The 24,445-nt window shown below is 41.0% G+C and overlaps 1 protein-coding gene across 13 annotated transcripts in view; it reads left to right on the top strand.

Annotated features, from left to right (window-relative positions):
- Nucleotides 1-4,001: 4,001 nt before the first annotated feature.
- The window catches only part of myt1lb (myelin transcription factor 1-like, b), a 100,901-nt gene continuing 80,457 nt past the window's right edge, over nt 4,002-24,445 (top strand). For 12 of the 13 annotated variants that reach the window (XM_037072531.1, XM_037072521.1, XM_037072526.1 and 9 more), the window contains exons 1-2: nt 4,098-4,133; nt 4,507-4,823. The gene's annotated coding sequence lies outside the window, so the exon portion shown is untranslated. Of the gene's footprint in view, nt 4,134-4,506; nt 4,824-24,445 lie in introns of all 13 variants that reach the window. The other variant, XM_037072519.1, reaches the window with a different exon arrangement.

Below are 24,445 nucleotides of genomic sequence, written 5' to 3'. Positions count from 1 at the left end.
TGACGGCGACGTCACGGACCAATCCTTGGGCTGATGCATACAATGTCTCAGGTGAGCTTTAGTGAGTTACATTACTTAATGGAAAGATGGCAGAGAGTGAGGAGGACAGAGACGAATTTATCCTGAAACAAAAAGACAAAACTAAATAATAAACAAATACAGTGACGTTGCATATAAGAGGTAAGAGGTGGGAAAATGAGGGAATAGAGAAACATTTGAGAAGTTTACATTACTCTGAATTATTACTTTTCTGATTTTTAACCAACAAAAATGCAATTTCTCCAAAACCAAAATTATTACCTTAAAATGTTATGTGGATATAGCTACTTGTACAGAGTGGGCCTAATAAAAATTACCACTTTTGAAACTGCCAGTTATATGGATACTGGTAGATGGATAGAGTACTTTCTTAATCCCAAAGGGAAATTAAAGTGTTAGAACCGATTGACATACAGTAAATCAAATACAAAAACAATGAGGTAGGTAAAGAAACAAATACAATTAAAGGCTGAATTATATACAATAACTAAATAGACTTACTCATATATAAAATATAAATATAAAAGCTGAAACTAGAATACATACTAGAGAACCTTAACAAAAAACATAACTATAATATACTATTTGCTGTATACACTGTTTAATTATGTTAATGTGCTAAAGTTGTTCATATATATATATATATGTGTGTGTATATATATATATATATATGTGTATATATATATATATATATATATATATATATATATATATATATATATATATAGCTTTGATGTAGTTAAACTACTTTTGCCATGTTGCTGTAGCTTAGCTCATTACACTTTCCTTGTAGCTTGTCCAGCACTGAGTAAGTATAAGCTTAATTTAATCTGATGCATAGATCATAAAGAATACATACATTGGTCATACATTCTGAACTTAAATCAGCTGTAAGACTTGTCAAGACACCATGTATGCTGGCAAGGCACTGCTGATTGAATGAACATTAAGCAATAATTAATAAGAGGAAACAAAATGTAGTTTTCAGTTGATAACGGGTTAATTTATCTCATTATCTCAGGATAACAAAGCTCTTTTGATAATGACACAAATAATCACAAGAAAACAGATAATATAGAACTTGTGACCATAGAAACAGTGAGGAAAAAATATGTTTTACCCATGGCTTTTAAGGGCTTCCATACCTTTAGTTTAGTGGCTGGGCTAGCTATTATTTAAAGAGAGTATGACTTTGATAACTCAATTTCGCTGGTTTTAAAGAAAAGTTGGGTTCATCCTATATTAACAGACCTTTCTTGATACTGAAATTAAATCAGCTAGTTGTTACATTTTTTGTCAATACAGGCTTTTTGTTTTCGTCACAGCAGAAAAATTATAAGTTCAAGTGAAAGTCTGATATAATCAATCAATGTAGTATCCAACAGATAACAATGCACATGCACATTAAAGGGATACTTCTGTGTAAGTTTAATCCATCATTACTGCGGGACTCTACTGCACTCGGTAATCGACTCGCAGGGCTTCCCCACAACAAGGAGGCTTCTCGGATGGTGAGTTTTGTTTATCTTTTCCGACAAAGCCGGCAATGATATCAAATGTTTGATGCCTTGAAATATGCGCTGGGACCCTGTTTGTAATGTTGCTGAAGTTTGGTGCTGTTCTGAGCATTATTTGTGTCTTTTTGATGGCGATTTATACTTGGACCCATTTACAGCAGTGTATTGTTGTTGTGCGGTCGTTTCTGAGGATGCTAAACTACGTAAGCTAGCGGTCCGCAAACTTTACCTCTCGAGGGGCGGTCGTACTCGGTGTCAAGGTGTGTTAGAACATGGATTAAACTTACACCGGAAAATCCCTTTAATAGAATGCAGCAAGTAATGTTTTCAGTTACGCATGTGTTTAGCACAGCAAAATATTGACTGTAAGAGAGGGTAATATTTGGGGTATGCTGAAAAAATGTTAACACAGCTCATAGTATTATAAATGAAAAAAATTTAAAAAAATACATACATTGTACATAGCATAAAGCATATAGTTAATATAAGCCCTAATTAAAACAAATCAGTGAAAGCAAATGCTAGTCCAATGTTTGCTTGTAAAAACTTATAGGCGAACGTATCCAGCAAGAAAATGCTACTCATTATCCCTGCATCATTTAATTATCATGAATTTGAAATAGGTATAAGAGCTTTAAGGCCATACTGTTGTGAAATTTTGCTTCAAACCCCTGCATTTAACTTAATAATACTATAAATTCACGAAGTACATCTGGGCACATCAGAGTTCCATAAGTAGTGTAAACTATTCAGATTCTTCAGGCATTTTAACCACAGACTGATTCACTTTGTAATCACTTTTCAACCGATGGAAAACCACTGCTGAAAAAGCTTTTTCACATTTCGATTTTACCAGCCAGCACTGCACTGCCATATTAGTGACACTTACGATTCTATTCTGATACATGAGTGAGCATCATAATACAATAACTGTCAATGTCCATCGTGTGTCATGATTCCTCAAATTAAAGGCACAATCTTTATTCATCCTTATCTCTCCTTTGTTGTTTGTTTGTCTAAGAATGTTGGGTTAGTTAATTGTGCTTGATTGGCATTGAAATTGCTAATATTGAACGCCCTGAGGGCATCTGTGTCCCAACCCACCAGAGTACTTTTCACGCTCTCCCCCAACTACTTGGCAGCATTGTTGGAAAGAGCTGTGCTTGTTGATTCTGTAAAATACTTCTGTATGGCATTTGATTTGGTTATTGTTGTGGGGAAGATCAAAACAATGTGCCTCATATATATGTATACTGGATTGGAAGAGCTCAACACAGGCCCATGTCTTTGAATGTTATTTTAAATATTTATGTGTAAACATGAATTCATCTGGATATGTTGCTTGACGCTGTCAAATGAGCATATGACCTGCCTACAGGGTGGCTACTTTATTTTCAGTATTGTTTCCCCCACTGGTGGAAAAAGAATGAATTAGCACCTCTTGTCTGGTAAGAAATGAACATAATTTATAATCTAATTATGATGTTGTCTCAGGGATCAAATTAGCATTCTCTGTGTTGGCATATCTGGGTAAATACGGAATTCATTATGTTGTTATTCCTATTTTCATTCACACAAGAGTGCACATGAATGTCACCCTCTGTATGGTTTGAGCATGATTATATTGTAAATATTGTCCTCTGTTTGGGAGCAGTGCATTACCAGTGCTCATCACTGAACACAGGGCTACAGCTAGCCTGTTCTAATACTCATTCAACTTCTACACTATTAATGTTGGTGTTCAGCCAGGGGATGGGGGGGGTTACTCAACAGCAAGGCAGCGATCAGCCAGAGACTAACTTTAAGTTAGCTTCCTATTTCTCTCCCAGCTCTTTGAATGATCCCAAGCCAAATATGGTGCACTGAACCACAAGTGGAGCTCATTTTGCCTTTTTAAAGGCACAAATTTGTGCCTAACCTATTTGAAATAAATTTACTGTACATGTTTCACATGGCTTAATATCACTCTGATTCCTCCTCTATTCTTCCTCTCTTCCCCTTCCCTTCTCAGCCTTGCTCCCTCCATCTCCACCAGGGCCTGTGGGAAGAACTGACTCTGGGAGCAGACAGTCTGCAGCCCTGAACAAATGTATAAGTGGGAGAAGAGGAAGGGTGGGCACATTAGCAGGCAGAGAGAGCAAGGGAGGGAGAAAGAACATATTGAGTGTTGGAGGACACACATGCACAGTGTACAGAGAGAGTGAGATACACAAAAAGAGGGGAAAAGAGAGAGAAGTAAACCAGTTCAGCTTACAGGACCGAGAAAGTAGATAGAACATTTTAGCTTGCTTAAACCATCACCACACATGCTCATACACACTCCCACCCTCTCTTCCTGACGCGCACGCACATACACACGCACACACATACGCACACACACACAATTACAGACACACACAGACACGATTGCTTTAGGGTATACCAGTCAGCTTTGGCAGTCCTCTCCTTTGTTGTTTTTGCTTTTGGTTAGTCTCAGCGGCAGCACGGCGTGCGCCTGTATCGCTGGGGTGGGTGCATGTGTATGTGTGTGTGGAGTCTGCGAGGCGGTGTGTGAAGGATGCCACTAGCATTACCCGGGTAAGTCAGCTCCTTCCTTCTTTCCCTTTCTTCCTTCCTGTTTCTGCCTCTCTTTTTTCTCTTTATCGTCCTTTGTGCTTTTCTTTCTTTTCGCACTTCTCTCAGATCTGCAGTCTCTCCATCTCTTTTGGGATGCTGGCTTCTCTCAACCTACCTTGCCCACCCGTTATGAACAGCAGTCCTCTCTCTACCTCTCTCTATTTCTCTGCGCTCTCTCTCTGGGCTTTCTTTCTGCCTCAATGTCTTTCTCAGTCTGCGTTACACCGTCTCCTCCCGACTGTGCTCTCGCCATCCCTCATTCCCTCGCCTGTTTCCTCCTCTCTCTCTCTCTCTCTCTCTCTCTCTCTCTCTCTCTCTCTCTCTCTCTCTCCAGGCTGCGCCTCATTGGTGTGTCCTGATTCCCTTTTTCCATTAGGCTCCGGGCCGATTGGTCGCCTGCCTTCAAACCATTATCTCTACTCTACCACCCCTCTGTCATCCTTTCTCCCTTCGCTCTTCTTCTCTCCTTCATTCCCAGTCAGCTCTCAAGTCGTAAAAATGATTTGCATGCAGGAGAGCAGAACTTTGCAGTGATCACAGTAAGTGAATTGGGAGATAGTAAGGGAGAGAAGTAACAGAAGAAGAAGTGAAAGGAAAGGAAAACGCATTTTGGAGAGCAAGAGGAAAAGTTTAAGGAGAAGACTGCAGTTGGTAGGTAACTTGTACTTGTTTATGGCATCATCTCATGTCTTTGCTTTTCCATTGTTTAAAGACATAAGTTACATGTGATTTAATCTGAGGCAGTTGGATTAATTATGGCTTGAATTCTACACAGTTTCTATCTGCTTGTGTTGCTCTGATACATTGTATTGTTCACATAGGTTTAGTTATGGAATGCTATGCTACTTGTGCAGCGACTTAAGTGAGAAATAAATATTTGGTTAGTTTATCATTGCACCAGTCATGTTGCTTGGAGGTGGCTTACATTACATTTATGTTAGCATAGCTTTTGACACTCTTGAATTGCTTTGTTAACTAAATGAATGGCGTTTTCCATATTGAATGTAGTTTTACTTTTACAAAGAAACTTGTCAATGTAGTGGTCTAATGGAAGCACCCATTTAAAAGTTTGTTCTGTAAGTTTTGTACTCCTGCTGCTTTATGAATGTTCCTGCATGCTTGAAGAGCTTTTATTCTACTCTTGTTGTGTGTTGTGTATTCTATGTGCTGTCAGTCTGAGATCTAGAGGGTAGCAAGGACAAGATAAGATTTACATTTGGAGGAGAGCTTGGGTTTCCAACTTCAAATACAGTTAACTCTTTGGTTGAGTTGCATGAATAAAAAATGACACAGACACGTGTGCAGTAGTCCCTTCAGTTTATATTTTATCCTATACACAGTATTTTTCTGATGCACTCTGTGACAATGCAGATGTTGTTGTGTGTGCCTGTGGGTGCTCCCGTGGGTGGCATATACTGTATATACACAGCAGAAGGCAGATGCACTGCAACATGTTTCATTCCATCAAGACAAAACAAAGCAAATACAAAGTGAGCTACTTGTGTGTGCACTCGCTTGCCTAAAGTGTGTCAAAATTAGTGTTTCTCATGTCAATAAATGATGGAGACAACGTGTGGTGACATTTGGGGATACTGTGATGGATTGTAACATCGCCTTTGCCATGCAAAGAAGACATTTTATGACAAGAAATCCACCTACAGCATGCAGGTTTAGTAAAAGTCTTTTTATACCAATATCAATTCTTTATTGTTTTAGATTCAATCTTAATTGTCAAACCCTTATAGAAAGAAGCTTAAGAGAATGGTTAAAGACAGGCTTAGGAACACTGTAGCCTTTCCATCCTCTAACCATTTCCAGTTTATAGTTAATTTTTTGTACTACACTTCCCTACACACCGTATGAATTATGAGCCTTTGTATTTAGTATGGTTGCCTTAAGTATTCTGTGTCTTACTGAGGATCGTGTGATATTACCAAGGCAGTCAAGACAAGCCACTTGGCATGAGTTGAAGCCATGTTATTTGGAATGTTCCTTTAGCTGGAAGGAAATGTCTTGCTTGTTAGGAGAGACTAGTGTCGTCGTGCAGAGTGTGTGCAACTGTGTGTGTGTTTGTGCCACCATGGTGCCTGATGTGCTTTGCTGAGCGAGCCGAGGACAGGGAGACAGCCGAATGTGATTAAATTATAGAGGGGAAGCACGCTACCCGGGTCTCACTGAAACCAACGTTGCGGGAACCCCCCCCCAGTCACATCTATTCTCTCTCTGTCTCTCCTTCCCTCTCTCTCTGGTATGAAAGTAGAGGAACCCAGCCCCCCATAATCACAACAGTCTAGTCAGAACTGAAGGGGAGAGGAAACTGGGTGTTGATGGGATTGCTGAATATGGACTGTAAGGTCATAAGAGATGTACTGATGCACTGTACTAAGGTACTGTAATGTGTGAGAGTCTCTGCCTCTATGAACAGTTTGTTCTTGTTTTTCATTATTGGTTAAAAGTTATTTATGTTTATAAACAGTATTAAAATGTGAAAAAAGGCAGATTTTTCAGAATCATGTATGGCAGCAGACTGAACCTAGTGGATGGATGGGTGGGGGTCTTTACGCCAGCCTTGCATGGGACATACTGTACGCCCCTGATTCTTCAGCCGCCTAATGAATGAGCAGCAAAAACCCTCCTGGGGATTCCCTGCCTGCAATCAGCAAGGGGGGGTTGGGGGTGGGGGCTGGGGGGCAGTCATGCACTAATATTAGCCTCCATGTTGAGTGGCTGGATCACACATCCACACACATGCTTAGCATCAACCATACACTGCCATAGAATGACTCTGCAGTAATGCTCGATTTTCTGTGTGATCTGCTGTAGTGGTCACATCTTCACAGATGGAAATACTGTGTATACAAAAATATGTATGAACAAAACATTACAGTATATTCCAAAACACATTTACTTAATAATAGTAATAACACTTTAACAATTGTAAATATATGTACATTGCAAATATGTACATTGTATATATGTACATATTAGTTTAGCCTAATTTTAGTTTAGAGAGAAACCAGGGACAACATGTTTTGGGGTTCATACAATTTTAATTTACGTCTTATTATTATTATTATTATTATTATTATTATTATTATTATTATTATTATTATTATTTTAGTAGTTAAACATATTAGTTTGTGGGTTGCAAGCCAGTGAGGGATCACATCCTTGAAGTGGTAACTCATGGAGAAGGATAGGATCAGAATAAAAGCATGTGAACCTCATATGCCCTCCCTGTGAAGCTCCTTGCTGGCATGTGAAAAGAAAGCAGCTGCATCATGTGTGTGAGAACGCAGACAAATGCACTTCAAACCAGGGAGTAAATGTATCCGAATAAAAGCAGAACTATATGTATACCATGCATCACAATGTTACATCAGTTTACTTTTACTATGACAAAAACTACTTATTGTAAAATTGTAAATTGTATTTCACCAACAAACGTATGAAGATAATTTCACCTTGAATTACATCCTTGTACACACTGAGAGCCAGTGGACATTCTGTCAGAATCACTGCCATCTGCGGCCTCTGTTGTACTGATTGCGGCTCCCAGTAGATCATGCTTCTCCACTCCAAGACTGTAGGCTTATAGGCTGGACTTCTTGCATACAGTTGCCCATAAAAGTATGCATGGCGGCTATCTGCTTTTTTCCCTACAAAATCATAGCAAGACACACATCAACAGGGCAGCAGCTGGGATTATTTTAAACATTCCATCTCAAATAGTAATTTTAGCTGAGTAGAGTTGTTTTTCTTTTGCTAACTTGTATGGAGGCCAGAAGGAACACTGTGGTTCCATTGTGAACATTTGTCCTTATGAACCTGGGCAAAGATATCACAGAGAATGAATGTGTTCTTCCAATCAGCCTCAATGACGTGGTCAGGCTAGTGCAGAGAGGGGACTGATCTATTTGAGTAGACACAATGCCAATACTGAATTCGACTCCGCGTAAGATGTAGCTGCTCTCTTGTCCTTCACACATGCATCCTTGCTATGCTTGCTATTAATTATGCCACATTCATCACTCAGAGCCAATTTTTTGATTTAAAGAAGCCACTAGAAAATTTAACTTTGGCTAGATTACATTATGGAATTATTGTATGTATTGTATATATGACTCTTACCTAGAAAACCTTGGATAACTAAATTACCCTCTTGTGCACAGCCAGGTGAACTAAATAGTACTGTTTTGTGTTTCTGTATGTATACTGTATTTAAAGTAAAATAAATGAAATGCAAAAGCTTCCAACATGACAAAGCTGATGTTTCTGCTATTTAATTCAAAATGAAGTATGAAGAACAATTTTCATGAAAACACCTTTAGATGGGTAAGATGAAGTTTTTGGGAATGCCAATCTTTATCTCAGATGGGACATTCTTGTATAATTACTTGCATGATTGGTGGCTGTCAAGTCCCTGCTTAAATTTAAAAGAGAAAGGTTTCATTACTGGTGAGTGGCATAAGGGATAATATTACAAGTGGCAGGTTACCACCTACATCTAGAGGTTCTTCCATCCTGTAAAATAGGTGCATAGAGCGCATTTTTGCGTGGGTATCCCTCCCTGGAGGGGATGCCCACACCAGAATATGCGACCATACACACACATACACCTCCATGCCTTTACTCTGGGAAAACATGATCTATCTCCTGGCAGGCAGGCCAATTAAAAACCAATCAGGCTGCTCGGAGTATGCTGGTAATGGGAAAGCCATGGCAATGGAGGAAGTGCGACTGATTAATGGACATTTTCACCTTGTGGCATAACAGCCTCCCACAGGCATCAATCACCCCAGGGGACAACATGCACCTACACCCCAGGCCCCACACCCATGCAACAGTGTCAGACATGTTGAATAAGTTGCAAATGTCTAAGTCTATGGTGATGAGCATAAAGTGTAGATGTAGATGCTTTAGACTGTATTAGTCTGCCTGACCTGCAGGCCAATAGGATCATTTAATCTGGGCTGTTTTGTACTGCATCTTTTTATTTCTTAATTTAGTAGGAGGAGGATAGGCTAGTCAGCTACTCTGGAAAAGTCACTCACACTCTAGATGTGTCTAATAGTATTAATAGCTGCCCTCCACTGGTATTTACAGGGTTTGGAGATAATGTTTCTGCCTATTTTTGTTGTTTTCTTGACAGAGAGTCAAGATGCACTTGCTAAGGAGGGGTGGAAACAATGTTTATGTGCCTTTCCCTCCAGTGCCGTTATACAGCAACAAGCATTCAAAAGAAAAGTATTAAACGGTGCGAGTTAGGTTTGTTCCATTTCAGAGCTGCTGTGACCTACTTCACAGAGCCAGGCAGCTAGCTGTAAATAAGGATTTTCATAACCTGGTTTGGCCTTTTCCCATTAGAGGCACAACTGTGCCTTGAAGAATATTACAAAGAGCACAGGAGCAGCTGTTTAGAGTGCTGCTACGATATCATCAAAGCTCTGACCTTGAATGTACTTGTGTTGTTGTCATGCGATTACAATTAGTTTTAGTACTGTATTTATTTAGGACTGAAGGTTGTATATGCAAACCATGAAAGAAATGGAGGGTACAAAAGCAGGTAATTCAACCCCTGCCAAACCATCTATATTAATTACCCTGAGACCCTGCCTAGGCACGCCACCAGGGAGGAAGTAACATCTAATTCTTTTAATTCTAGGTAGTTTAGTGAGCTAAACCTCACATTCAACCAGATATAACTGAAAGCTGACATGGGGTTTGATATTTGCCAGATATGTTGTTCATGCAAGATGGGCATGCGGTATTCTGAACAAACATGACGAACATAAATAATGATTTATAATTCAGAATTTTTATTTAGTACAATTTGATGGAAATGTGTCTTTGAAATGGTCCATAAATAAAATTAAAAATCATATGGCTGCACCATATTTAAAAAAAAAAAAATCATGTTGCAATATTTTGACTTTCACTTTCGGTGGGAACGATGATTTATGCATCACAATTAACATGTTGAAAATCCATTTTCAAATGGGGTCTGAACCAAATAAACATCGTTGTAGGTACGGATGTCTCTGCATCACTACAGTAATTCTTTACTTTAGCACTACAGTATTGCGTCATTCAGCACAACTGTACTTCTTTACTTACATACATTTTACCTTTCTCCAAATTTGCAGTGTCTTTGATTTAGATATTGCACTTGGCCATATTGTGACTTCAATAATATTTGATTAACTGTGGAGCCCTCTAAGCCAACTTAACTTTGTTATAACTGTGTTACAGCAATTCTATTTCCAAACTCAGCTTGCATATTTTGCATAAACTTTTACAAATTGAATCAGCTCTAACACTGTTGACTTTCTCTCTCTCAATGAAAGATGAATCAGAAAACAAAATGTTTCAAACACAACATCCACCTCCTCAGTAATGAGTATCACTGTAGCGTCACTACTGAAAGTCCCCAGATACTTTTGGCCAACAAGACAAAGAGATCAGTTAGAGCTGGAAACAGAAAAAAAGAAAGAAAGAAAGAAAGAATGGACAGAACAGAATGGGACTCTGCTAGGCCAGTCTACAGGCAAGTGGTTTGATATTGGAAAATGATTACCAAACAGGCATCCATTATTCAACAGGGCAATCAGGGAGGGCACAATCTCCCTATTTATACTAACTCTGTAAATCAGGTTTGTCGGTTTTGATCATTCTTAAATGTCACAGTCACACAGGCAATATTGGGTGAATATAACATTGTGGAACTGCAAACCGAAGACAGCATGTTACATAGGTCAAGACGAATGAGTGGCTTACTGGGGGTATGACAACCATTGACAATAGCAGTACTGATGTGCAGGAAACAGTGAATATAAATACATAACTGTAAGCACACACTGCTGACAATATATTAACCACTATTTGCTTCAATCAGGACTCAAAGCAAATTGTTAAAGACAATAAAACATTTGGACAATTATTAGTCTATTTATATGTTTGTGTGTGTGTGTGTGTGTCTGGGCTGGGCTCTATACCACAGCATTGGAAGGCAGGCAGGAACACATGATGTGCTCTGAGCCGCAGCGTCTCTGTGAGGGTGGCCTGACCTCTGCCTTCAGCTCCGCTTCACAGGACAGCAGCAAATAAGAGGTGTCATCGCCTGACAGCAGCATAGTCCCTCTTTAGGACTGATGGCTCATCCACACACACACACACACACACGACTGCAGTACCAAATACGTGAATAAGGGCAAGTGTATGTGTACACATGCCTGCAACAGTTGGAACATAAACAGACATAGATGCATAAATATTGACACACAAACACACACGTACACACAGACACTTTCACAGAAATTCACAGGAAAACAGCACAGATCAATAACTTTGTTTCATGAACATACAGTTTTGTTTGGGGAGCAATGATTTGGATCCAATTTTGACCACTTAGTGTTTATGACTTGGTTTGACTAGCTCCAAAAATCAAACTCAGATGCAGAAAAGGATTGTGTTGGGCAACAATTGAAGCACACTCATTTTTGATTTAGCTCCTTTTTTTGAGAGGCATCACAATGATGATAAGAAGTGGAAAGGCTGTTTTAGTTTAGATAATCTTTCTTTCTGTCATGTGCAGTTGACTCAATTCGATAATTTTTTGAAGCCCAGCTGCAGACATTTTGTCAGTTATCCATAAATTTATCACATGCAATCTCTTTGTCATCAGAGGCCAGAAAACTTTATCTGCAGCTACTTTTATGGACTTGAGTGATATCCTAAGTCATTAAGATATACCAGCAGGTATCCTCTTTTTGACAAAATAGAGCCTGGAATCATGGTTATTTTTTTTTTTTTTATCCTGAATAGTTAATCGTTGTGCAGTAGTTTTCACTGTTGCCTTACAGCTAGAGGGTTCTGGAGTATTTTTGTGTGGAGTCTGCATGTTCTCTGCACATGTGCTGGGTTCCCTCAGGGTACTGAGGATTCCTCCACAGTTCCAAAGACATGCAGGTTAATTGGGGAAATGGTCTGTCAGATGAAATGTGGTCTGTCCAGGTTGTACCCAGCTTCTCAAACAATAGTCAGCTGGGACTGGCTTCACCCCCTTGCGACCCTGTAAAGCGTAATACTGAGGCATAGACTGTTTAATGGATGGATGGATAATGAAAACAATAAATAAAGCATTTGATTATACTTAATAACACTATTCTAAGAGGAATTGTAAAATTATAAGGGCTGCACAGTGTTATCTACCTGTACTTTGGTGGCCCCTCAGGGACTTCTGTGGGTCAAGTTTTGTGTGTTTCTTTACAAGCTTTATGCACATGCCTCCTGTGTATCTGTGCATGCATTTTTTGTGTGTTTGTAAGTGTAAGTGAATAGACAGAGCTGTGGCTCCTCGAACTAGGGCATATCCACCTGCTACCTGGAGGCCTCCTCAGACACAGCCCCCTGAAATCGCTGACAAGTCACCTTTGGGCCTTACATCTAACTTCCCTCAACACATGGCACTTTTGCTCTGGCTCTGACTGCAGTGCATATCTGTTTCATTGTTATCCTCATCTCTGTAACAGGATTTTCCCTGTCCTAGCAGATGATTAGCTCAAATATAACTGTGAGAGGGGGATGCAAGTTTTGCCCTCAGTTCTTAATCTCAGTTCAGTGGGTAACGAGGGGGATGGATCACATATTTACTGATAACAAGGAGGATGCCATTGTTTCTCCTTCACTCTAACCAATTGTGCCCCACAGTCCCATGCATAATAAATCAGACCCTCTGTGTCAGAATCAGTCCCTGCGTACAGACAAGAACGTCCCTGTGTGTAGTGTGATCTGCTACAAAATGCAGGAGAAATCTGAATCTTTGCACTCAGAGCTGGATTCTCGCTTTCCTTCCATTGCTTCAAAGTATTCAGGTCATTCTTAGGTCTCTGTTAAAAAGCTTCTTTGCTTTGCCTGTGTTAAGCTCCCACATCTTGTTCATTTTACTCAAATCTATGTACCCCCTGCCCTGAATAAATAGCGCTACATGTTTTGGTTCTTTAGTCTTAGTCCTTGCCGCCGCTCGCTTTCCGAAAGAAGGCACTGCCCTGCTCTTGTAAATGACCTAATTTTCCTGCTCGGCCCAGCGTTTTCCGATGTGAGCCGTTCCAAAATAGCTTGGCTACAGCAGAGCGTGGCAAACTCATTTCCATCTTGCATAACAGGGACCAAACATTCCCCCCCTTTTCTAAGCTCACTGGTGAGATGGCACATACTCTCACAGGCTGAATATCCCACCTCATTGTTTGAAGAAGATGGTGATATTATGCATTTCACTGATTTGTTCTCATCGCACAGTTTGTGCATGCAGTCTGTTCAGTCTTTCATATTTATGGAGCATGTCATTTTTGAGTACAATAATTGATCAATAGATTATGTGCTCAGAACAGAAAATAAAGGAATGGAAAAGGATATATAACCAAGCTGTAAAAAATCAAAAGGATCCCAAAAGCATTCAGGACAACATATTTCAGACATAGCCTGTATTATGATCTATATTTCATACTATAACAACATCAAAATAACTTTTCATATGCTATTAAAAGCCCATAACATGGCAAGGCCTGCATAATATCAAAGTACGAAGGCATTACAGAAAAGCATAAGGACCATACATGCAATTGGCCTATATCTACTCCCTGTCACTGAATTGGCTTTGGATGGAGATAATGAGGAGTAGGGGGTTGAGAGAGGAATCATTATTTTACCCATGGCTGCGGCGCTTCTTAACAGGGTCTGTAGGGCGCCTTCACAAGCTAATGTAGAGAAATGGAAACAGATGGAAGGCATGATTATTTGATCTGCAAATAGCTTTTGGTGGGCTTTGTAGTAACTGGACTAGACTGCTTAGAGGCAAGAGAGTGGGTTGTATATGTCTGTGGGTGCGTTTTCAGAGGCAGGTGCATTACTGTGCCTTGGTGTGGGTGGCTATTGTTTGTGTGGAATGCCCGCATGCATGTGAAAGTGTGTTTGTCCATCTGTTCTTGTGTTTGAATGTATGTAATGCATGTGCCTGTGTGTATATGTTAGTGTGCTCTTCTAAAATCAATGAGATTGTTTGTTTCACACCCCATACATATGGCCTTCTAATTAGGACTGAGCAATGAGCAATGATACAGGTAGAAATAAATTTAGACTGTTTTCACTGCATATGTAGTCTCTGTGTGTGTGTTGTGTGTGTGTGTGTGTGTGTGTGTGTGTGTGTGGTGTGTGTGTGGGTGTGTCTGCGCGTGTGCTTGTGTGTGTGTGTGTGTGTGTGTGTGTGTGTGTGTGTGTGTGTGTGTGTGTGTGTGTGTGTGTGTGTGTGTGTTTTGCTTTGCTCCAGACAACCTTACCATGCCTCCTGATAATTTGGTAACTGCGGAGGCTGAATCTATACATGAAAGGTGTTGGTTCATTCACAGATAAACAGATAAACTCAAAGTGCAGGTCTTACCTGCTTTACTCCTACACACACATGCTGTATATGGTATATCATTTATACGTTTTACTGTGCATGAATAGACATCAGTGACAGTGCCTCTACCGTACCAGGTGTCCACCCAAAAAGCATTGTCTCTGTGAAAGCACACATCAAAAAAACAGAGGCATATGGCTCTATGCTGTACATCCCCCACACAATATAGAGAGAATTAGTTGGGCGCTGGATTATTCTATTGATCTTACTGTAATGCTGGAGTTGTCACCATACCTCTCTACACAGTACTTAGCTACCACAGCCTTCCCACTGCATAGAGTGGCATACACACATGCATCAGTCTATTGTCTCCTTTCAGATAACTCTAACAGCGCACACAGACAGTACAGGGACACACTGTTCATTCCGACAAAACATATTACCTCTCACTTTATCCATGTCAAAGACACACTGACACACACACACACATACACACACACACACACACACACACACACACACACACACACACACACACACACACACACACAGAGTCATTGGGGGTACATTATCATATGTGGTTCCCTGTCAGGCAAGGGGTTGGGGGATGTGACTGGCTGGTCTCTGTGTGTGTGTGTGGTGTGTGTGTGTGTGTGTGTGTGTGTGTGTGTGTGCATGTGTGCGTGTGTGTGGGTGTGTGGGTGTGGGTGGGTGTGTGTGGGTATGACTGGCAGGCACACCTGTCAACAGTACTCCATAGGCTGGGTGCTGATGTTATCTGACAGCCTGGCTGCCATGGCGAGATGTGTGTGTGTGTGTGTGTGTGTGTGTGTGTGTGTGTGTGTGTGTGTGTGTGTGTGTGTGTGTTCCGTGACCATTTGGATGAGTCATTGTTTTGCCCCCCCTGCTACTTTCCCCAGAGGACCCTCTAGTGTCTGACTGGTGGTTTCTGTATGTGTGTGAGTCTGTGTTTTTTGTCTGGCTGTATGTTCAGACCCTATTAACAGCTGGCCTCTTACTCATCCAATAAACAAACACGTTGAACCATCAACATTTTTTAGCGATCTAGTCTTTAGTAGTGTGTGCACCAAGCCTCTACAACATGTTCAAATATGCACTATGCTGAAACATTCACACTCTTCATCTACTGTGTGCTTGTATCTTTAGCACAGAAATCTGCTCTAATTCATGAGAAGGATTTACATTATAGAACTACACCTTTGGCAGATTGTCTCATTGTAATGCAAATCATGATGCTTTAAACTTAATGTTTCAGCCTACTTCACAGCGCATGTATAAACGACTACATTTTGCATGTGACTTGCAGACACCATTCTTCAATCCATGGCCACCACAGACCCAGCATTATGAAGCAGCTGTACCCTCCATTGCCTCTTAGCAGCATATGCATTTGGCTGAAATATTCAGCCCAGCTCCAAGCATTACCTTGCATGTATAATTACCGGATATGCTGCCTGCCGCTGATAACTCTCCCAAACAATGTTTGAAGGGGGAAGGCGGCAATGAATTCCCAATGAAGTGTGAAAAAGACTGATTAAAATTGCTGTGGTCAAAAGCCAGCGCACCAGTGTGTTCTGCTCTCACGGACCAGGGGAGATGGGAAGACAGGCTCTGCAGTCGAGAGAGCTTGCTTTTTTCTGTACTGTGCCTGGGATTGATTTTGGTTTCTATTTTGGTCCACAATGGAAATTATAGCGGCATATATTTTTATATTTTTGTGTTTTGGCTGAGCTTGTCATTATGGTAATAAAACAGCACGTTTTGTGCAGTCGTAGAACAGTTCCAGTCAGGAAGTGGTTGGTTGTACGCCATAAATTCTTAGATAACAAAAAGTACCAAAAAATGATATGTTTGAGGATATTTTTCATCCCTCTTACACAGTCACTCCATGATGCCCAAAAGTGTGTTTCTGAGTATGCAAATAGGGTCTGCAGCTGTATCTCTTATTCATTGTTCATGTATGGTGAAATGCAGGGTGCTGAAATTAAATGTGGGTGGATGATTTTGTTTTTTTTAAAAAAAATAGTCATGTATTAAAAAACTATGCTCATTATCATGTTTTGGTGTCTGTGTATAAGTTTGGCAGAGACACACAAGATAAAATTGTGATGCTGAAATATCAGCTTTTTTCCAGGCGACACCAAGCCCTGCTCTGACAGCAGGTCAGTCTTCTTGACACAGTAGAATTCGGCATTGATAGGCTATCAGGTATTGCTGTGGGCGAGACACTGGGCAAGACTAAAGACAGAAAAAGGCAACTACATCAGAGCCAGAGAAGCACATTTTTAAAGGGATATTCCGGTGTAAGTTTAATCCATGTTCTAACACACCTTGACACGAGTACGACCGCCCCTCGAGAGGTAAAGTTTGCGGACTGCTAGCTTTCGTAGTTTTAGCATCCTCAGAAACGACCGCACAACAACAATACACTGTTGTAAATGGGTCCAAGTATAAATCGCCATCAAAAAGCCACAAATAATGCTCAGAACAGCACCAAACTTCAGCAACATTACAAACAGGGTCCCAGCGCATATTTCAAGGCATCAAACATTTGATATTGTTGCCGGCTTTGTTGGAAAAGATAAACAAAACTCACCATCCGAGAAGCCTCCTTGTTGTGGGGAAGCCCTGTGAGTCGATTACCGAGTGCAGTAGAGTCCCACAGTTATGATCATCACTGAGCTGCAGAACTCTACTGCACTCGGTAATCGACTCACAACCAGCCTGCAGCTGGAGAGGTGAGTTTTGTTTATCTTTTCCGACAAAGCCGGCAACGATATCAAATGTTTGATGCATTGAAATATATGCTAGGACCCTGTTTGTAATGTTGCTGAAGTTTGGTGCTGTTCTGAGCATTATTTGTGGCTTTTTGGTGGCGATTCATACTTGGATCCATTTACAGCAGTGTATTGTTGCTGTGCGGTTGTTTCTGAGGATGCTAAAACTACGTAAGCTAGCGGTCCGCAAACTTTATCTCTCGATGGGGGTCTTACTCAGTGTCAAGGTGTGTTAGACCATGGATTAAGCTTGCACTGGAATATTCCTTTAAGATGACAGATGATAGACAGAAGATATTTTAACCAAACATTAGTTTCTCACAGCAGAGAGTTAGGAGTCTGATGAGAAGGTTTAGTTGATTAGACTGATTAAATATCCTAAACCTTAAAATGTACTTTTTATATTTAATCATTATGTTCCTTTAATAGCAGGAACTTCTTGAGGTTTATTCATTTTAATGGTTGATCAATTTATTAAAATAGTTTTGCCTTAAATTACTGTTTGGCCTCTTTATATGTTTTCATTCGACATTATATCTTATTATCTCAGTGAAATATACTAAAATGAATGTATATGGGACACATGAAAGCTATTTATTTTGATCTGAAATTTACCAGTCAATGCGGCCATTTTTTGGACTCTGGTTACATGTTTTATTCAAGTTTTGTTATTGTGTGTTTTGCACAGTTGTGTGCATTAGTTTTTCTCCCATTACAATATACCATGTATATTGTATATGTGTGTGCGTGCAGCAGTGTGTGGCTGTGTAGCAGAGCCCAGGAGTCTATTTGCAGAAGGGAGGAAGGGATGGATGGCGTCTCAGTCGAGGCGTGTGGGCGTCAAGCTCAGGGCACCTAATTACAGCGCCGGCTCCTACAGTATGCCTGCTTCTCCCTCAGCCCCCATGTTTGGGTGCATCTTCACTGGCTGAGTTAGATGATACACTCCCCTTGTCTCCACAGCTTTAGTCTCAGGAGGGCTCCACCTTAGCACAAAGCCTGGCTGTGTCTGATTAGCTGATTTAAATGAGATCCCCATCTGACTGGCTATATTGTCATTGTCTTTGTTGACATTTATGAGATAGGCTGCCAGACAGCCACACCACATGCTTAGCTATTTATTGTGAACAAGACATTTCTATATCATGTTTAACAAACATTGGCAGTTCACATCTGCAAGGCCCTAATTTGGGCTACTCTGGTTGAGAAACCTCTGAGCTAAAAAAAAAAAAAAAAAAACCCTGACTAACATAGGGCCTTTTTAAATGTTTCTTCCATTCTTCACTTGTACACTGATATACAGTTCAATAATTGGTGGTTATTAGTGAGCTGCTGGAAGAGGAGCTGGGTAGCCTATTAACCCTTTCCTCCCCATAAGGACGGCAATAGCCTTTCATCTAATTTCAGAGGATTAAAAGGCAGCGATGGCAAGAGCGAGTAGGAGACAGAGATAAATGCCTATAGTGGGGGTTGGTTATTATTTTTTGCCAACAGCAGATGCCAGGAACAGTGGTTTCAATCGGGCACACTTTAAAACACAACACAGCTGCCTTCTCTGCATCTGGGCACCAGATAGAAAGAGGAGGGAGGAAAGCAGAGCTGAGAGAAGCAGAAGAGAACAAGGAAAAGGCACGGAATAAGAATGAGCAAGAGCAGGAGACAGGCTGTGCAGAGAGAAACAGAGGGAATATGAGGGAAGAAGGAGGAGAGAGAAGAAGAAACAAAGGCTGACACAGATAACCGTCTATCAGCACAGCACAAACATTTGCAGGGTTTACCATTATAAATGGGGAGATACCCACAGATACCCAGCATCCCTTTCCAAAAGCTAGGAACCACTAACTGGGCCAGTCCACAACAGGGATTAACTGTATAGCTGCAGAGGCATTTAAATGTGCTCATAGCAAACTCTGCACTTTATGTAAGCGTGATTGTAAACACAAACACATACTGAGGTGTCAGAAAGAATAAAGGCAGTAATACATGCTGTACTCTATTGTTTTCAGTGTTTTTTAAGGGTTGTCATATACAGTTGTAATACTATAGAGAAGACATGTTACAAACAGAATGCAATATTCAAGCATAACATCAAAAATATTTTATAGATTTAATACACGAAATAAATTGCAACAACAGGACACTGCAAAGAAAGAAGAACAAAAATATTGTGAAAATTAATGTGCAAGTTTTTTTTCCAAACGTTCACCATGGATGAAAAATATGTTAGTGATGTTGTGAATATATCAAAGGATGGATAAATATAAAGCACAAATAGAAAGATATAGACATGCCGATGAAAAAGTTGATCTTACATATATTCAGTAAAAAAAAAAAAAAAACTTTATATGGCTCTGTATATGCTCAATGCCAATGGGAAAATTAGGTGAGTCGCTCTTTGAAAGCTGCCTATTGAGCTGTGTGATGCAAAATGAACACAGATTGAAATTTACTTTCTGTTTCACTCCCCACTTGTGGACAGTGGTGCAGGGCAAGAGTCGGCACCACTGCAAAAGGAATTCCACACTGTTATTATTTTACAGTATGTATAATAATAAGACCCCTGCACCACAGCATGATGTTTCTCTCAACAGGTCTTTCTTTCCCCCTTTCCCTCTCCCCTTTTCTTTTGTTCTACCTCTATTAGAGTTGTCCTTGACTGCCGAGTGGGCGCACAGTGCAGCCTTTAGTTGAGAGGAGCCAGTCAAATGCTCTCCTGTTGAGACAAGAATAGAAGAGGACATAGGGGAGTGAGAGAGAGGAAGAGGGGGGAAAGTGAAAAATAAAGGAGAGCACCTTTTTCAATTCAGCAAACATCTTCCTAAAGCCAGGAAAAGCTGTGGATGAGACAGGAAGAGTATTAGCAGGAATTTGGCCTGATGACTAAGCGTCTGAAGACAGGGGAGAGCTCCAGGCATCTTGTTTGGAAATATAGTGAATGAATAGACATTGTCTGCCAAGAAAGACAGCCTCAGAAATTGTGGTGCATAATTCCTTGAGATGTAGTGCTTTTGGTCTTCCAAAACCCGCAGAGCAATGTGGAATACAAAGGTGGTACCCATTATACCAAATGTTAATACAAGCTTGATATGGAAATGAATCTAGCTAAGAGCTTCTGGTGACAGTGTGGTGGCCTCACAAGCAAATATGAACACAAGTCACCAGGCACTAAACCATTTATGCTGTTTTGGTAATATAGGAGGGTAGTGTTGGCTGGTTGTTAAGAGGTCATGAGTATCGATAAACATGAGATTTAGACTCCCTTCATAACACTGAGAATTTTTCCCGTTATATCAGTAAATCTTGTTGAAATTGCAGTGAATACCAGTTTCTACTGAATCAGGTTAGGGGTTCATGTTTGCCATTTTACAAAGCACCTTCATGCAAACAGATATACAGTAAGATAGGCAAATAAATAGATAGCAGACAGATGGACAGGCAGACAGGCAGACAGGTAGACAGGCGGATAGACAAGCAGGAAAACAAATAAAGACACAAACAGATGACGAATAGACAGGCAGATAGTGGGGCAGATTGGCAGAGTGGCTGACAGCCTGGCCACTTTCCGCCAGAGAGGTATTGGCTACAAAGAGTGGCTGGCAGGCAGACAGGCAGATGGACAGGCAGGCACCCATGCACATAGACAGAGACACAAAGGCAGACAGACAGGAGGACTGGAGGAATAGATAGAGAGACTGGCTCAAAGATGGACAGGCATGGAGAGAAGCAGACAGACAGAAAGGCAGAGCAGTTGCCAGACAGACATGCACCGTTGGTAGCAGGACAGGCGGTTGGCGTAGGAAGGAGACATGGGGACAGCAAGTGCCTCTGGCAGAGGGGGAGAGCGAGATAGTGGAAGACAGAAATAGAGGGAGAGAGAGAGAGAGAGAGAGAGAGAGAGAGATGAGGTCAGTGCACGGCTGGCTGGCTGACTGTTGATCTGTGGCGCTGTGCTGGCAGAAGAGGCTCCTCAGGGAGAGAGCAGCTCCACACAGCCTCCGACCACATCACTGCAGCCCTCCACCCATATTTTCATCCCTCCAGCCCCCAGCTGAGATGGGAAGACAAGCAAACATATGCACAGACAGGTTAAAGAAGGCAAACGTGTAGAAAATTAGGAAGCAGAGAGACAAATGCCACTAGCTCAGAATTAAGGACAGAAATACAGTGTAGGTAAACAATCTCCCCTGTAAAAAAACACATGAAGGACATTATGACAGGAATGCCTTATGAGGCTCTGCACCAAGGCTATTAGGGGGCGTGTAATACTCATTCAGCTTTCCAACGATTGTATAAACCGCACATTGGACCATCGATGCTTCAATAGGTAGTCAGTAACAGTCAACTTCTAAGATGATCTACCCTCAGTATGTTGTATTTACATTCATACATCATATTCACTTTTATCATACATTTAGCTGGCCCCCTTATCTAGAGCAACTTAGAGTGACAGCATCATCAGCGTGAGATATTTCCAGATCAACAACATTATAACAAGCAGTAGTTAACCAATAAAATACAGCAGTCAGAGACAGATGAAGCCAACATTTCTATTTCTGGAATCATGACACATTACCTGGAAGTGCAGAGAAATCAACTTAAATGACAGTAACAGGGTTTCAATCTAATTGTCAAGCCAGTCTGAAGAAAACTTTTAAAATGTCGCAAGAAAGGACAATGCAAATCAGGAGCATTCCATCAACTTGTATGGAGTGACTTTACATAAGTTAGAAGTATGTATATACGTGGCTCTAATAAACCAAATAGAAGATACAAAGGTCGTTAAGGAAAGTGCAGTTGTTTGCCAACCACAAATGGTTTATTTGGTTTCAAAGAAGAAGGAAGAAACAGAATCAGTCGCAATTGCCATCTACAAAAATATATATTTTAAATTACAATTATGATTATAAAAATATTTTAAAGGTCCCATATTATGAAAAACACGTTTTCTCTGGTCTCTACATATATGAGCTGGTCCTCCCTGAGCCTGCCAACTCCCAGAATGAGGAAAACAAGCGATTCCTGCATGGACTCTGCAGCCCACCCACTGGTAACATGGCGCTCCTGCAGGCTGTTCAGAATCTGTTCCTTTCGTTAGGTAACGAAAGGAGTCATTATCTGCGCGGTGATCGGAGATATCCGAGAGGGGGGTGTTCATCTCTGAGTTCAGTGTCCAGCAGTAAGATAGCAGTGTTTCGCAATATCTTCACACAGAGCTAGACACGCAAATAGCTCTGTTGTTGGTTGTAAAAATCAACATAAGTGCCTATATTCTGTCCCAGCTACAGAACAACAGAAGAGACAGTGGTTGTGTTTCATTTTTTAACGACAACATGCTGGCTGAGTTCCGGCCTCGACACTGACCCTTGTAAAAGGATCAGTCCCAACCATACCGGACCCAGCAACTGCACCCGAGCCACAGGTAAGTGTCTCCACGTTTTGATAGTATTTACAGTTGCCTACGAGGACGGTTAAAGGGATAGTTCGTGTTTTTTGAAGTGGGGTCATATAAAGTACATATCTATAGTCAGTCTGTTCCCTACCATAATCACCGATCAGCACAGCCTCAGTTTGGAGAAGTTGAGAGCCGCTCCAGCCCAGACCCTCAGCTTCATACTGCAGTGTACGGGGTCCAGATAAAAAGCGGAATAAACCACCTAAAACAAGGCACATCTTAAAAAATCTATAACAGTTCAAGTGACCGTAGTCGGCTAGGAACTGGCTAACTAGTTAGCTCCGCTGCGGTCCACTATGCAATGAGTTTGAAGTGAGTTTAATGTTAATAATATTACGATGAAGAGCTTGGTTGTCACAGTAAAAAGTCTGGAAACGTTCAGACTGGAGACAGAGATGATGCGAACAGTGTCCAAGAGTTTGGAGACTGAGTTGGAGACAAACACAGCTTTCGCTAGCTGTTAGCCATTAGCTACATGGTAGTAACTGTAACAACACATTAGAACAAACTAACATTTTTCAGGCACACTAACCATTCTGAAACGTCCTGCTGCAACGGCAGAGTCTGTACTTCTTCAGGAGCCTCTCCTTCTGGGTCCCATTCTGGGTCAACTGGTTCAGTTGAATGACAGCATCTCCATGAGCCATAGCGATAGATCCACCGTAACATTAGCGCATGCTATTGCTAGCGTAAGAGGCATCGTCTTCCTGAGAGGCACGTGTAGCAGGCAAGGCAAGAAGGCGTTGACAGACGGAGCTCATTAGCATTTAAAAGTGCAGACACAGAAACAGTCTGCTCTCAGTAGAGCTCACTTGAGTGAATTTTAAACAGTTGAAATTCAGGACCACAGATTGGTTTGGGGCAATGCATATCGAATACAGTGTTGTTGGACCTCTGACAGCTGTGTGAAATTGATGAAAAACAGTATAGTAAGGGACCTTAAAGTTGTAATTATTTCTTAAAGTATGTTGATGAATGCATGGCTATTTTGGAGAAGATTTCCTTTTTCGAAATAAATCTCAGCATCGCTGTTACTAGTTGTGCCTTATGATATTTCCTGATCATCTTGCCAGACCAGCCCAATGAAAATACTTAGCACAATGATGAAGCACTTGAATGATGAAGCACCACAGACTTTTCTTTCTGTCAAAAGAAAGGTCTGTGGCTTGCTAAAAAGCCTGTGGAGGTATTTTCAGGACACAGGCGAAATACTATTATGGTCGTCTTGACTTACCTCGTGTTTGGATTGTTGAAATATTAGCTCAGTATGTCGATATGTGATTTGAGGTGCTGAAGATGTTTTTTATGGCTCTCTTTGACTAGAGTTACAGAAGGTTAATGTTACAGCTGTGTGTGGGAGTGTGAATTGTGTGTGTGTGTGTGTGTGTGTGTGTGTAGGTGTGTGTGTTTTGTGTGTCTATGCATGTGTACATTTTGCTGCAGGGTGCAAAGCTGCTCCAAATGTCCATCTTCCGAGTTCACAATCCACCTGAGCCCACTTACACATGCACATGTGCAAGCACGGGCAATTGCACCCATGCTCCCATACACACATTCACACAGGCACATGAAGAAATGTAACCTACCTCAGAACCTCAGACATTCAGTACCTGTATACCTTATCTAT

Source organism: Acanthopagrus latus, chromosome 16 (assembly GCF_904848185.1).
Source record: "Acanthopagrus latus isolate v.2019 chromosome 16, fAcaLat1.1, whole genome shotgun sequence".
Taxonomy (NCBI): Eukaryota; Metazoa; Chordata; class Actinopteri; order Spariformes; family Sparidae; genus Acanthopagrus; species Acanthopagrus latus.
This window is presented reverse-complemented; position numbering and strand designations above follow the sequence as displayed.